At 39.9% G+C, this 15,551-nt stretch overlaps 1 pseudogene; it reads right to left on the reverse strand.

The window, feature by feature from the left end:
• Positions 1-548: 548 nt before the first annotated feature.
• LOC107687275 (suppressor of tumorigenicity 7 protein homolog) lies at positions 549-13,360 on the reverse strand (annotated as a pseudogene).
• Between the last annotated feature and the right edge of the window lie 2,191 nt (positions 13,361-15,551).

Below are 15,551 nucleotides of genomic sequence, written 5' to 3' on the forward strand. Positions count from 1 at the left end.
CACAGACACACAGACACACACACACACACACAGAGAGAGAGAGTCAGGGTTAACTACTACTGCACCAGGAGAGAAGCGCCTCAGTGATCACACAACTTTATGTTGTGAATGTTTATTTTTTGGAGCTTGACAGCTGTGGTGGATATTAAAATAACAGCAGATGGGTTTGGAGACACATGAGGCTGCGTCAGTAATTACACAAGCACTCTTTAAAACCTGTAATGCTTGACTGCCCTGACATACCAAATAATAGTCGATATCTCCAGTAATCTGTCTCAGTAAGATGAGATTGAAATGCTCCAAACATATAATGCAGTGATTGAGAGCTGAAGAAATAAAGGCTCCTCAGAAGATCCTGAGGATCAGATTTGAGACTCTAAAACATGATTGATGGAGAATCAAGTAAAGCTGAGCTGCTTCAGTCCAGTAAGTGTTCATCTGGAGATATTACTGCAGTTATTCTGACGCTTACTTGATCAAAATCAGTCAAGATTTGACACGAGAAGCTCCAGCTGAATGTTTGTAAAATTGTACTAAAAGGCCTAATATACTACACTGATAAGTTCAGAGAGGATCTGGATGCTGCAGACGACAGAAGCCTTCATCTACAGGTGAGATGCAGGAAAATCTCTTACTTGGTAGCAGTTCTCTGTCCGCCGTCTCTGTACAGACGGGATACGGATAGAAGAGGTGGCCTTTCTCCAGAGGATATGGAATCATTCTGAAAGCTGAAACATCAGGCCATCAACAATCAGCACAAACACAAAGAATTAACACTTTGACAACTTTTATATTGGAAAAAAAAAATGTTTGCTTTGTAAAAGTCATAAGAAATAAAGGCATTTATTCATGACTACCATAGCGAAGGCGACGTACAGTAATTACACGAACACAAAGGAACAGGGTTTTAGTGTGGATTTGGCAGATACTGCAACTATGGCCAAAAAAAAAAAGTTTTCTTCTTACATTTCTGTCACCTAATGGAGTTTGGGTTCACTGCGAGCTTTGGCTTGATTAGCGGTGTCCTTAAAGTCAGGTAACGTTCAGTAATATCATCTACTCTACTCTCCTCTGTTGAGCTGAACTTGAGTTTATTTCACAACATTAACACTGTTATTTTCCTTTGTATCACTGTGAAGCTGCTTAGAAACGTTCTGTATCGTATAAAGCGCTACAGATATAAAGGTGACTTGACTACACCAAATTGTTATAAATAAACTTTACAGATTTCCATTCATTGCATAATGAATTAATAACCCCAACTTGTAACTACTACAAATCTCAACGGCCGGATCGTTTATATGATCTCCATATTCAAGCTATACTATTATCCAGCTCTGAAGAGATCAGTGTGGACACTGGACACTATAACATCACGACTATCTGTAAAGCTGCTTTGAAACCATGTGTGAAGAGCTACACTAATAAACCGGCCTGATGTTCTCTGGATGTGATCTGAGTGGAGCCAAAAGACAAATCATAATTTGTGACCCTGTGTCTTAATTTTTTGAAATTGAGATTTATGCATCATCTGGCTTCACTTTTCAACACACTAGTTTTGGGCTCCAGGGTCACATCTTGTCATAACACAGTATTGACCAAATGTGCATTACTGTGCATTGCCTTGGCATGTCAGAGTGCTCAATCAGACAGAAGTCATGCGTCTCTGATGGCTCTCAGAGTTGTGTTAAAGCTGCTGGACTCTCACTCACTCCCCTCCCAGGTGCAGTGGAGCAGGTTGAGCGCGCCCTCCACACGCTTCCAGTGCTGCAGGTGGAAGAAGGTGTAGGCGATGGCTTCGCTGTCGCCGCGCTTCAGGATGTGCTCCGGAGGCAGAATCAAACTCTTCATCTCTAAGAGGTACTGCGGAGAGAACGAGAGGCAGGTTACGGCTGAGGAGGAGGAGGATGATGAAGATAGATGAAGATGCTCACTTTCGGTACGTGTGGATTGAACTCCACCGCTCTGTGTATGGCTTCTACTGCGTTCATTTCTGCTGTGCTCAAACCTCTGCGTGACGCCGCCTCTGGAGAAAACCTGCAGAAGAGACGTGAGAGGTTAGTGCAGCACTGATTAGAGCTGGAACAGTACTCAAACATGACGGCTCGGTGTGGTTTCAGTACAGCAGGGGGAAACTACACATAAAATTGCTTTTTTATTAAACAATGGTTTACTGAACAAATCGCTCGTTCTTGAAAGAAATTCAATTAAAACTTTTCTTAGGGATAAAAATCTACCTCAGCTTGTGCTCTAACTATAGGGAGCCCTTTTACATTACTATAAGATTACAATTAACAACAACCCAAACTTACATTTAATTACTATTTATTTTTAAATATAATAATCAACATTCAACTTAAAAAAAACAATTAAATGCAAACACGTAAATTGCAGTTTCTAAATTAACTTCTAAATGATAAAATCTCTATTTGTTGTTGAACTAAATTCATTTAGACAGTGGCTGTCATAACTTGATTTATTTAAAAATGTTATTTTAATAGTCCACTGTAGTCATTCTGCTAACACCATACGTGACTTTGCAACTACATGTCCACTACCTCTCATTAGTTTTAGTAGACTCTTAGGTTAGGGTTAGTAGAATAAGTTGACGTACTAACAGTTATTTATTAATATTGTGAATGTGTTGATGGAGACTCACTTATCCGACACGGCTCTGGCCTTCAGCAGCGCCGCTGTGTAGCAGATGGTTGCAGACTTTGGCAAACTGATGTCTGTGGACGAGAACAAACCGTTTCCCGTCACGACTCACACAGGAGATATACCGATATACAGGAGAGAACTGTATTTTACAGCAAAGGTGTCTGATGATAGGAACACAAGTGCTGTAAACTCTTTAGAGACGGTTCTTCCGCTCAAACGAGAGCTGTGGCGTTTCAGTGTTTTATATTAGACGACTTTATCGTATTTAATCATAATCATGATACTGTAACTGTCGTGTCTTGCTCACTTTCCCGCGAACAAACGCTCATATCATAACTGCGACTAATGAACTTCAATAATAATTACAAAGTCTCAACACTGGATTTGCAGCGTTGCGCATTAAAGCCATCCGCGCTGCAGATGAAGAGAACGACAGCTCAGGGACATTCTGTAGCATATATAATTAGATTTTATTTCAGTTAGTTTTCAATAACTGTTGTTAGTTTAGTTTCGTTTTAGTTTTTCATTTATTTTGATATTTTTATTTTATTTCAGTTTACGAAAATGTTTTTTGACCAGTTGTTTTTGTCTTAGTTTTAGTTTTTGTTTACGAAAATAACCTTGGTGTGTGTGTGTGTGTGTGAGTGTGTGAGTGTGTGAGTGTGTGAGTGAGTGTGTGTGTGTGAGTGTTTGTGTGTGTGTTTGTGTCTGTGAGTGTCTCTGTGAGTGTGTACAGGTATATATGGTTTATGAGGACACAAATGTGTATAATGACATGGGTACTAAAACGTAAACATGGTTTATGAGGACACTTCCTGTGTCCCCGTAAAACAAAAGGCTTAAAAAACATACAAAACGGTGTTTTATGAAATTCAAAAATTGCCAGCAGTTTCCTGTAAGGGGTAGGTTTAGGGGTAGGGTTGCTGTAGGGCAATAGAAAATACAGTTTGTACAGTATAAAAACCATTACGCCTATGGAGAGTCCCCGTAAACCACAAATACAAGTATGTGTGTGTGTGTGTGTGTGTGTGTGTGTGTGTGTGTGTGTGTGAGTGAGTGAGTGAGTGAGTGAGTGAGTGAGTGAGTGAGTCTCTGTGTGTGTGTGTGTGTGTGTGGATAGATCTGCGGCGCTCGTACCGTCATACTTGGCCAGCACGGCCTGGACGTCGGCGTAGTTCTGCAGCTCCAGAAGAGACTCCAGCAGGTTCTCGTGGATGTTGAACATGCTGAGCAGAGGAAACTCCTTCATTAACTGCAGGAAACATAGCAACAGCTCACATTCTCCAGCGCTGGAAACTTCTGCTCATTAGCAAGGTGTGTAAAACAGATGATCTACACACAACAGCGTTTTACACGTACAAAATGTGTGGTTTCATTGATATCAGGTCATTGAATTACTGAAAGATAATGCACATGCCTTCAATCATAACTGCATCATCACCTCAGCTGTGCACAATTTTCAACAATTCAACGGCCTGATCAGCAGAATAACAGCACAGTCGCTCATGCTTGATATCTATGAGTATATACTGCGAGCAGTTTGCTGATTGCATTACTAATAAAAATGAGGCTTCGTTTCTTCTGTGTGTCAGGAGTCAAAGGTCACTCACATCTCGCATCATCTTGACAGCTTCTCGTGTGCGGCCGAGCTTTCTGGAGCACATGGCGAGTCTTCTCTTGATGTAGACTAACACGTTTGTGTCTCTTCCTGTGAAACACACACACACACACACACATTTACACACCTTACAGGAAACTATTTCCTTCAGTGTAACTTTGACTAGCTACTTCTGTTTTAACATTCACTCATTTACTGACACGCTGTGCTACTCGTCGCCGGAGAATCACAAACTAAAGAGACGCTGGAGGATCAGCTGCACTCCACTGCATGTGTAACAGAAACCCATCGCTATAAAAACTGATTCCGAGAACAGCACACTAACTACACAGCTGTGTGCATACAAATCAATGTTGAGACCAAAAGATCATTTCTATTATTATAAATACTGTAAATATAATTCATAGCTGTGTTATACATGCAAACGCTTCAGTATGAGTGAAAATGACTGACAACAGAGAAAACATATGAACTGACCTCTGTGTGTGTGTGTGTGTGCGTGAGTGAGTGTGTGTGTGTGTGTGTGTCAGTGATGTGTGTGTGTGTGTCTGTGTGTCATTGATGTGTGTGTCTGTGTGTCAGTGATGTGTGTGTGTCTGTGTGTCAGTGATGTGTGTGTCTGTGTGTCAGTGATGTGTGTGTGTGTGTGTGTCTGTGTGTCAGTGATGTGTGTGTCTGTGTGTCAGTGATGTGTGTGTGTGTGTGTCAGTGATGTGTGTGTGTGTATCAGTGATGTGTGTGTGTGTGTGTGTATCAGTGATGTGTTTGTGTGTGTGTGTGTGTGTGTGTGTGTGTGTGGGAGTATCAGTTGCGCCGGTAGCAGCTCTCTCCGATCTTCAGCGCCTGTTTGAAGAGTTTCTCTGCCTCCACGATCGTCGTGGCTTCTTCCTCAGCCAGAAGAATATACGCCGTCGCACAACTACAACACACACAACAGATTCAACACTTAACATTCCTGACCATTAAACACACACATTTACACTGACAGCACAGGACAACATCGAAGAATTAAACGTGCTGAGAGAACATTACAGCAGCACGTACATATTTCACAAGCCACAGGAAATATCTGATGGAGTAATGTGGGCAGATTCATCTATCAGTGAATGAGTGAGCTCACGTCTGTCAGCACAGAAACACACTCACTCCTCCAGATCCAGAGCTTCATGAGCGGCTGTGATCCGAGCCTGAGGATTCCTCTCTCTCCAGGCCTTCTGCATTACTGTCAGAACACACACACACACACACACACACACACACACACAATCTTGTGCCTCATGTCGTAGTATGTGAGCGGCTCTCTTCCCGTCACCCACGTGTATCTGCAGCGAACACCGAACACACAGCATCTCAATGCAGCTCACAATTCTCATCAAAACAAGAAAGAAATCAGCCCTGATTCGAACACAGCATTTAGTAGACAGGTAAAGATATTCAGGCTTGCTTTTGCATGAAATGAAGCACTGAAGAGGCTCTGAGACTTTCACTCACCGGTTATATTCAGCTCCTCTGAACAGATTGAGAGGATTTCGCCAAACCTTACACTCTAAACACACACACACACACGAAACATTAGCAAATACACGCTGACTGTGTTTGAGTTCACCTAGTAAGTGATTGATGAGCAGCTAACCACAGTGTGTTAATGTCAGACTGGAGTTCTTCCGAGGAGCAGGTTCATGTGTTTCTTAGAAAGTTTTCTCATGTTTATTCAGTAACGCAGGCTAACCTGACACACTCTGCCGGCTGGAGTCGGCGTCTCCGTTACTGCTGCTGCTGCTGGAGCTGTTGGGCAAGCTGTTATCAACTCCACCTAACAGAGGACGCAGATGACTGACAGACACCTGCTCGATGAAGGACGTCCCATACTTCCTGAAGTACCACCACTCGAAGATCTGCAGCACAGAGACACACGCCCTTCATCATCATCATCACAGGTTCAAAGGTCTGTCTGAACAATAACACTCAATAATATATTCAGCTGCTCCCTTCAATAACTAACTCAACAAATAATTTCTGTAATGATTCTAACTTGATAAATACAGAATCAATTTGGATATTAAATTGCAAGGAAAAGATTATATATATGATTATATGTATGAAGTCACTTCATTCTAGAGTATTTGACAGGAGTGAATCTAACTCACCAGTATGAGTCCAGAAATGAGGGATGAGGTGCCCGTCAGCGCCACATAAAACTTAGGGGTCAGAGTGTTGAGGAACATGCTCACTGCAGAGAAAACACCAAAACAGACGGGTTTAGACAGAAGGACGGGAGCAGCAGGTGAGAGGAACAAACGCATCACATCCACACTGAGACAGCGAGCCCACAGACACGAGACAGACAGAATAACTGAGAAACATTCCTTATACTGAATCCAGCGCATTGATTCTCAGTGACTGTCATGTATATGAAGTTCTGAAAACACACGACGCGTTCATCTCACCTTCACAGTGCTATAATGCTGGAATAACACTTCAAAACTGAACCAGCACATCCCAACACAACCACCGTATGCTTCCTCAGCCAGACATTCACGTCAATCCTCTAATACTCACCATTCACACCTGATGAGTGTCACGACATCACTTCCTGTTTTCAAATGCCAATAAATACGACTAGCCAGAAAACAATATGAATATCATAACTATTTGCCTGTGAGGATATCAGCTGATCTGTTGAGCACTTCCTGTCACAGCAGACGAATGATTCTGAAATCTGTCCCATCCAGATGCATTCTGGGAAGACTGAATAAAGACATGAAGTCAGTGAGACGAGCGAACATCACTGCACCTGTCAATCTGTCCGTGTGATCAATACAGCTGCAACTAACCATTAACCTGTCAGCTTTTTCGTTGATTAATCAATTAATCAGATGAAAAATCTCCCAAAAATGTATTAAAAAAATAAGTAACAATTAATTAATTTAGTCAATTATTAACAAAGATATTATTCTACATCCTGCCCAGTGTTGTCCTCCAAACAATGTGGAATATGAAGACTATAAAGACAAATACAGTGAATGTATCTATGTAATTTGTGTTATACATTACATGCAAAATAGGGTTAAAAACAGTTTAAAGTAGAAGTTAAAATCACTCATTTGAAAATGATTAAAACAAAAGCAGACTAAATATTAACTTGTACGAGGAGCACACACACAATCATCTAAACATAGTAATTATATTACATTTACATCACATTACAAAAGTCCATTCACTGTCACTGCTCTCATAACAATACTTGAGTTACATGTATATCAATGTATAATCAAACTGAATGTTGATTATCCTCATTATTGTTTTCTATGAGTTGTTGCAGCTGCAGGTCTCCCATCATTTCAGCAGCACTATCACATCTGAATGAAGAGACAGACAGCAGATCACACAACCCAATGAGAGGAAAATCACCCTTCTATCATCATTTACTCTCCCTCATGATGTTTTAAATCTGTACCACTGTCTTTCTTCTGTTAAACACAAAAGAAGATTTCACTGTACAGACAAAAGCAGTTGAATCATTCTTCAAAATATCTTCTATGTTCCGCAGAAGAAAGAAGGTCTCGTGGGTTTGAAAAAGCGTGATGATGGGACGTTTATTTTTGTGTGAGCATTCCCTTTCAGTCAATGAGAGTGACAGGAGATCATTTGATGGCACATCTGACTGATGATCGGTCTAACAGATACTCAGTTTCCTCCAGACACTGACAGTGTACTGAATGCTCTGGATGTGGATGGTAATGCTGCTCTTACTGGTGTCTGCAGGCCGCAGGTGATCAGAATCACACGTGAAGAAGGTCTGATGATCTTGTGCCGACAGATTCATGTCGTAGTATGTGAGCGGCTCTCTTCCCGTCACCCACGTGTATCTGCAGCGAACACATTAACATCAGCATCTCAATGCAGCTCACAATTCTCATCAAACAAGAAAGAAATCAGCCCTGATTCGAACACAGCATTTAGTAGACAGGTAAAGATATTCAGGCTTGCTTTTGCATGAAATGAAGCACTGAAGAGGCTCTGAGACTTTCACTCACCGGTTATATTCAGCTCCTCTGAACAGATTGAGAGGATTTCGCCAAACCTTACACTCTAAACACACACACACACACGTATATATATATATATATATATATATGTAAGCTCCATAACATAGAGCCCCCCCACCCCCCAACATAGCAAATCCCAATTTAACCCCTGAGTATGATTAAGTACTGAGTAATATTAATTAACCACATGAACACACACACAAAACATTAGCAAATACACACAGACTATATCTGAGTTTACCTAGTAAGTGATTGATTAACAGCTAACCACAGTGTGTTAAAGGGGTCATGACATGAGAAATCAAATTTGCCTTGATTTTTTGGCATATAAGAGGTCTTTGAACCATTAAATCGTCCTGCAAGATTCATAGCTTAAGACGTCCTCCTCATTATTGACAAAGCATTTATTTAATCAAGCTCCAAAAACAGCTCGTTTGGATCTGAGGCACAAGATGACTTCACAGGGGCACAACATTTGCATAAACACGCCTCCAGAGCAAGACATCGACCAATAGTCTTCTTCTCAGCATAGGCCCCGCCCACTGGCGTTCAGTCGCTAACGGCTGACACTTGATCACGCTGAATGAGAGCGTCGCGTCAAAAACTAATAGAAATAACAATCACTGCGCTGTCTCGCCCAGCGTAAGGAACAAGTGGATAGTTTATTTTAATGGCGTCTCGGATCGTGTCAGAGGATTTTGTTTTTATAACTGTTTTAAACACTTTTGACCTGATTCAGTGGACATACTCTAGATTTACTCATCAGTAGAGGTCTAAACATCTCATCCATTGTTATTAAGGACGTAGCACTATCTGATCACTTCTGTATTTTCTTTGATATATTAATCTCTGTTACCACTGAATCTAGATCTGTCTCTGTCAGAAAGAGATGCATTAACGAAAACACTAGTGCGCTATTTATGGAGGCTCTATCTCTAACACCAAGCATTTCTGCAGACTCTGTTGATCTTCTCCTTGATTCCTTTAACTCAAAAGTGAAGAATGTTATTGATGATATTGCTCCTGTGAGAAGACTGGTCAGTAAGAAGACTGGCAGACAGAAATCAGCTTGGAGAAAATCAACAGCAGAACAGAGTATGAAAAGACAATGCAGAAAAGCTGAGCAGATGAAACTTGAAATTCACTATAGCATCTATAAAGACAGCCTTCGTGCTTACAATGTGGAGCTAGCCAGAGCTAGACAGAGTTTCTCAAACCTTATAAACAGTAACTTAAACAACACTCGCACTCTTTTTGCTGCTGTTGAAAGACTAACAAACCCCCTAAGTCAGATTGCCAGTGAAATGCTCTCTGACAGCAAATGCAATGAGTTTGCTTCCTTCTTTTCTGAGAAGATCAATAATATCAGGAAGGCGATTAGCACATCCCCAAGTTATGCAGAGGTCAGACAGATTCGACCGTAATTTCAAAAATAAGTTACTATGTCTGTTTTTAAAGCAATTGATAGCAGTTGTTAAGCCCCTTCTGAAAAAGAGCAATCTTGATAGCACCATATTAAGCAACTATAGTCCAATATCAAATCTTCCTTTTATAGGCAAGATTATTGAAAAGGTTGTTTTTAACCAGCTGAACTACTACTTAAACTCAAATGGATACCTGGACAATTTCAATCAGGTTTCCGACCGCATCACAGCACAGAGACAGCGCTCGTTAAGATAATAAATGCACTGTATTTTATGTATAATTATTTTCTATTTTTAACTGTTTTAAATTCATTTTAAATCAATTTTTAAATCATTTTCACAATTTTTAAATTCCTTGTTTTATTGTTGTGATTATTTTACTTTCTTTTATGTAAAGCACTTTGGATTACCATTGTGTATGAAATCTGCAATATAAATAAACTTGCCTTGTCTTGCCTTTTAAAATAATAATAAATCCATGTCATGACCCCTTTAATGATAGTACGGCTGGAGTTCTCCTGAGGAGCTCCGGCAGCAGTCCATGTGTTTCTGGGAGGTTCTCTGATGTTTGCTGGGTCTGACCTGACACACTCTGCCGGCTGGAGTCGGCGTCTCCGTTACTGCTGCTGCTGCTGGAGCTGTTGGGCGAGCTGTTATCAACTCCACCTAACAGAGGACGCAGATGACTGACAGACACCTGCTCGATGAAGGACGTCCCATACTTCCTGAAGTACCACCACTCGAAGATCTGCAGCACAGAGACACACGCCCTTCATCATCATCACAGGTATAAAGGTCTGTCTGAACGATAATAATACGTTCAGCTGCTTCTTTAAATAACTAATTCAATTTCTTTAATGATTCTAACTTGATAAATACAAATTAATAAAACCCACAGAGCTGCTTTTATTGACAGAATCAATTTGATTATTAAATTGCAAGGAAAAGATTAAACTAAATTAATACGGAGCCACAAAACAACCTCTAGAGACTCATTCAGATCCTTTATATTCCAGTGAAGTCACTTCATTCTGCAGCCCACATAAAAAAAAAATCCTATAGTAATTTATAGTAAATACTATAGTGTTTTTGAACCATACTATAGTAAAATGTACTATACTGTATATATTATCATATTTACAACACTCTGTTAATGAACGCTACAGTATACTGTAGTATTAAATATAGTGAACTGATAATAAATACTAGGGCTGCGTAAAAAAAAAAATCTCGATATTAATCGATTCGCATTTTTACGGAACGATATTGATTCTTAAATCCCAAGAATTGATCATCCTAGCCTGTTTTCAGTTAATGGACGGAACGTTGAAGCGCACCTCCCATCCAATAAATCACAATAAGCTTTGTGCTTTGGTACTTTTAATATGAAACAAAGTCTCAGATTTCAAATTATGGCCATTGTATTGCAGTATTCAAACAATAAATGCAGTTTTGGCACTGTTTAATGTGGAGTGACAGATCGCTGTAGCGCTTCAGTGAACTGATCATCTCCTCCCGTCACATTTATCTCAGAAAAACATATTCAGTGACCATAAACTCTTTAGTCAGACATAAAAATAAACTGTAGAGAGGGGCATTTTGCTAAATATATGCACCATATAACATATTCATTATAAATTTTACTGTTCTTCAGTGTTTAATTTATGTTTGAATAAATCCATCCAAGTTTTTATGACAGCCATCATTATGTTTATATAAACAAAAACGAATTGAAGTAGAACTATTATGTAATTGTAACTTTATTATTTTAAAAACTTCATGAGAATGGAATCGTGAAATTTGTGTCAAAACCCAGCCCTAATAAATACAGTAGTATACTTTAGGTTTTACTACAGTAAACTGTAGTGCACTGTAGTATAATATACCCTATAGTTGTAGAACACTTAGTACAGTATTGGGTAAAGTAATTTGTTTATATTACCACAGCAACTATAGTATTACCACAACACATTAATTCAAGTACTTTACTATAGTATGGTTCAAAAACACTATAGTAGTTACTATAAAGTACTATAGTATTTTTTCACGTGGGAGTGTTTGACAGGAGTGAATCAATCTCACCAGTATGAGTCCAGAAATGAGGGATGAGGTGCCCGTCAGCGCCACGTAAAACTTAGGGGTCAGAGTGTTGAGGAACATGCTCACTGCAGAGAAAACACCAAAACAGACGAGTTTAGAGAACAAATGCATCAGATCCACACTGAGACAAAAGCAGTCGAGTCATTCTTCAAAATATCTTTGGTGTTCCGCAGAAGAAAGCGAGTCTCATGGGTTTGGAAAGGCATGATGGGATGTTTATTTCTGTGTGAACTTTCAGTCGATGAGAGCGACAGGTGATCATCACGTGACGGCGATGGGTCTGAGAGCCGCTGGGCTTCTCTCGGCCGAACACACGGCGGCCGTCTGACCGCAGCTGCGCTCATTCATCCAGCGGAGAGCCACTCCAGCACAGACGCGCCATTCATGAAGCCCACACTCACTCAAACCAGCCGTCACATCAGAACGACATGCAGTCAGCAATCAGCATATTAGAGTGATTTCTGAAGATCATGTGACACTGAAGACTGGAGTAATGATGCTGAAAATACAGCTGCGTATCACAGAAATACACTACAGTTTAACAGAGATTCACATAGAAAACAGCTGTTTTACATTGTAATAATATTGCACAATTTTTACTGCATTTTTGATCAAATAAATGCAGCCTTGGTGAGCAGAAGAGAGTTCTGTCAACCCCTCACCCAAAACAAACCAGAAACAATCATTAAACAATTATCACATATATTGGTATATTTGTAGCAATAGCCAACAATACATTGTATGGGTCAAAATTATACATTTTTCTTTTATGCCAAAAATCATTAGGATATTAAGTAAAGATCATGTTCCATGAAGATATTTTGTAAATGTCCTACCGTAAATATATCAAAACTTAATTTTTGATTAGTAATATGCATTGCTAAGAACTTCATTTGAACAACTTTAAAGATGATTTTCTCAATATTTAGATTTTTTTGCACCCTCAGATTCCAGATTTTCAAATAGTTGTATCTCAGCCAAATATTGTCCCATCCTAACTAGTGTTGATTCTCAGATCAGGACAGCAGTTCATCTTTTAGCAGAGCGGCAGTTCAAACAAGTCTGACCCTAATTTACTTCTCTCCTAATGAATCAATCCAATCAACAAACAGTTGAATCATATTAAAACAGAAATGACGAACTGAGCATCAGCCTCACAAACACACATGCATCTCTCTACAAGAGCGCTCGTGACGTGTTGCTACAGTATGATGAATAACACAGCGTTCACACACTTTAGACAAGACAGTCTGCAGTGAAGCAGGCCTCCAACTCCGCAAACGACGCTAACTGAGCAGCGCGAGGGTTTATCAGCGCTGAGAGAACAGCAGACGCGCAGGTGTTTGTGTGAGGTGGATCTGCCAGAGCCTGGCCTTCACACACAGCAGAGCACACCGCATGCAGGATAAAGAGAGCGGCGGTGGAGGATGGGCTACTTACATGAGGACTCGCTGCCAAACATGGCTGATCCAGGAGCTGTGATGAGAGAGAGAGGGGAGACGGGGGGGGGCAGCTCTCCAGCACCGATCTGATCCGATCCGGAGCGCTGCAGACCAGGACAAGACAAAAGCTCAGCAAACACTCGTCACGAGCCGAGAGACAGCGAACGAACTGCCAGCAGCTGACAGACTGATGCTGATGATGGAGAGAGAGGCGGAGGAACTGACCAATCACAGCACGCTCACTCACACACACACACACACACAAACACACACACACTCACTCACTCACTCACACACACACACACACACACACACACACACACACACACACACACACACACAGGAAGAGAGTAAATGAATTCACACTGAAGCTGCAGAGAGAAACATGAGTGACACACACACTACACCATCATTAACACTATTATAAAGACAACACAATCTCATCCACACTAATGAAGCCTAATTACTTCTCTCAGATCAGCCTTTCTGTGTGATTAGATTAGGGATTTAATAACCCATCCTCTAAATCTCAATCTAGCAGCAGGTTAACCGACCAATACACTAGTGTTTATTGGGGATTCGTGTCTCTTTGTTCACAACACATTGACCAATTTTATTTAATTTTTTTAAACAACGTCAAATGTTACAAATGTTTTATTAGATTCGGAAACAAACATTAAACAAAATTAATACATACATGCAAAAAAGTCAAAGTATCGTTCTTTGTTCATTTGTGGCGTGTCCATGATAAAGAAATTAAAACACGCGTCACGTTCTTATGCTACTCTTGGGTTTTCCATCGATTTAATAACAAAATATATTTTAAAAGCATCATGAATTATTAATTTACAAATACTATGTTTTATGGAGTTCCACATTTTCTAACCTCGACTAATGATGACGTCTGCACCTCATGACTCTAACTCCGCAGAAAACTAGTTTTTCATACAATAATAAGCAGCATTTCTGAAAGAATGAACCGCACTATTTCCCTGTTTGAAGAATCAGTCTGCTTTACATTTCTCCTGAATCACTGTTATAATAATCACTCCCACACCTGTTTTTAAGAAATATCTCTATATATTTTTTGTCCATACAATGAAAGTCAACTTAAAACAATCTTCAAAATCTCCTCTTTTTCAGAAGTAGGAGCATTGATCATGTTTGGATGAACGATCATTTTAATACAGCAGACAAAATGAAAACCATCATGTCATGGCTTTAGTCTCACTTCTGCTGAAATATGACTCATTTATTTCACACACATCATTCCTCATGTATTCAGATTAAACTACAACAGCTGAATAATAATCAATAATAACAACAACAATACAACGAGGTCTTTACTGACACGTGTCGTCTTGTTATTCATTTACTTCTCTAACGTATTAATACACTGTTTATAAAAATACAGCAGGAGCAACACGCTTAAGATAATCGCAGATATTCGTGTTGATCACTTTGCAAGCACAGTTAGCATTGCTAACACTATAATCATGTGATTGTGAGCCGCACTGCTTGATTTCATCTCAGGTGTTACCTGCAGTCTGATGATGATCGCTCGATCAGCGTGGCGCCACAGAACACAGCAGAAGAAGAAGAAACACAGCAGAAGAAGAAGAAAGAAACACAGCAGACGTGACACACAATAAAGACACGCCCACTCGCACAAAACCCCGCCTTCCGTAACACAGGCCCCGCCCACCGGCACGGATCGCTCTTTCTGTGATAATCACCTTTTATGTAGTATTGTTTGTATATTTTATTTAGTTACTGGGAAGTGCCGTGTTTTATACCAATGTTTTTATACATATGGTTGAATTACAAATGAGTAATTCATGAATAAAGCACAGAAGCTGCAGGAGGCGTTTTATATCGTGTCTTTATCTTGAAGTGGTGTTTCTTTTCTTACCAAAAGCGAATCAAATGTCTTTTAAACACTGTGTTTGTCTGTTTGAATCAGTAAACGTGTTTTCAAAAGTGCAAACTCAAAGCCTGTGGAAACAGACTTTTTTATTCGATTTTATTTTTTATTAAACATTATTCGAATCCAATGTGCTCGTCCCTCTGTAACAAGTCTGGACAAATGTAATGCACAAAACAAGCTTAGGTATGACTAGCTACACGCACTTCTGGTTTAGTGTCAGTTCATTTTGATTAGTTTGATTATGTAAAAAATAAGATTTTACACAAAGGTCAAGAATATAACTTCAATGATTAAATTCGATAATCGAGGATCAACAGCAGCCCAGAGACG

Source organism: Sinocyclocheilus anshuiensis, unplaced genomic scaffold (assembly GCF_001515605.1).
Source record: "Sinocyclocheilus anshuiensis isolate Anshui unplaced genomic scaffold, SAMN03320099.WGS_v1.1 scaffold4222, whole genome shotgun sequence".
In the NCBI taxonomy this organism is placed as follows: domain Eukaryota; kingdom Metazoa; phylum Chordata; class Actinopteri; order Cypriniformes; family Cyprinidae; genus Sinocyclocheilus; species Sinocyclocheilus anshuiensis.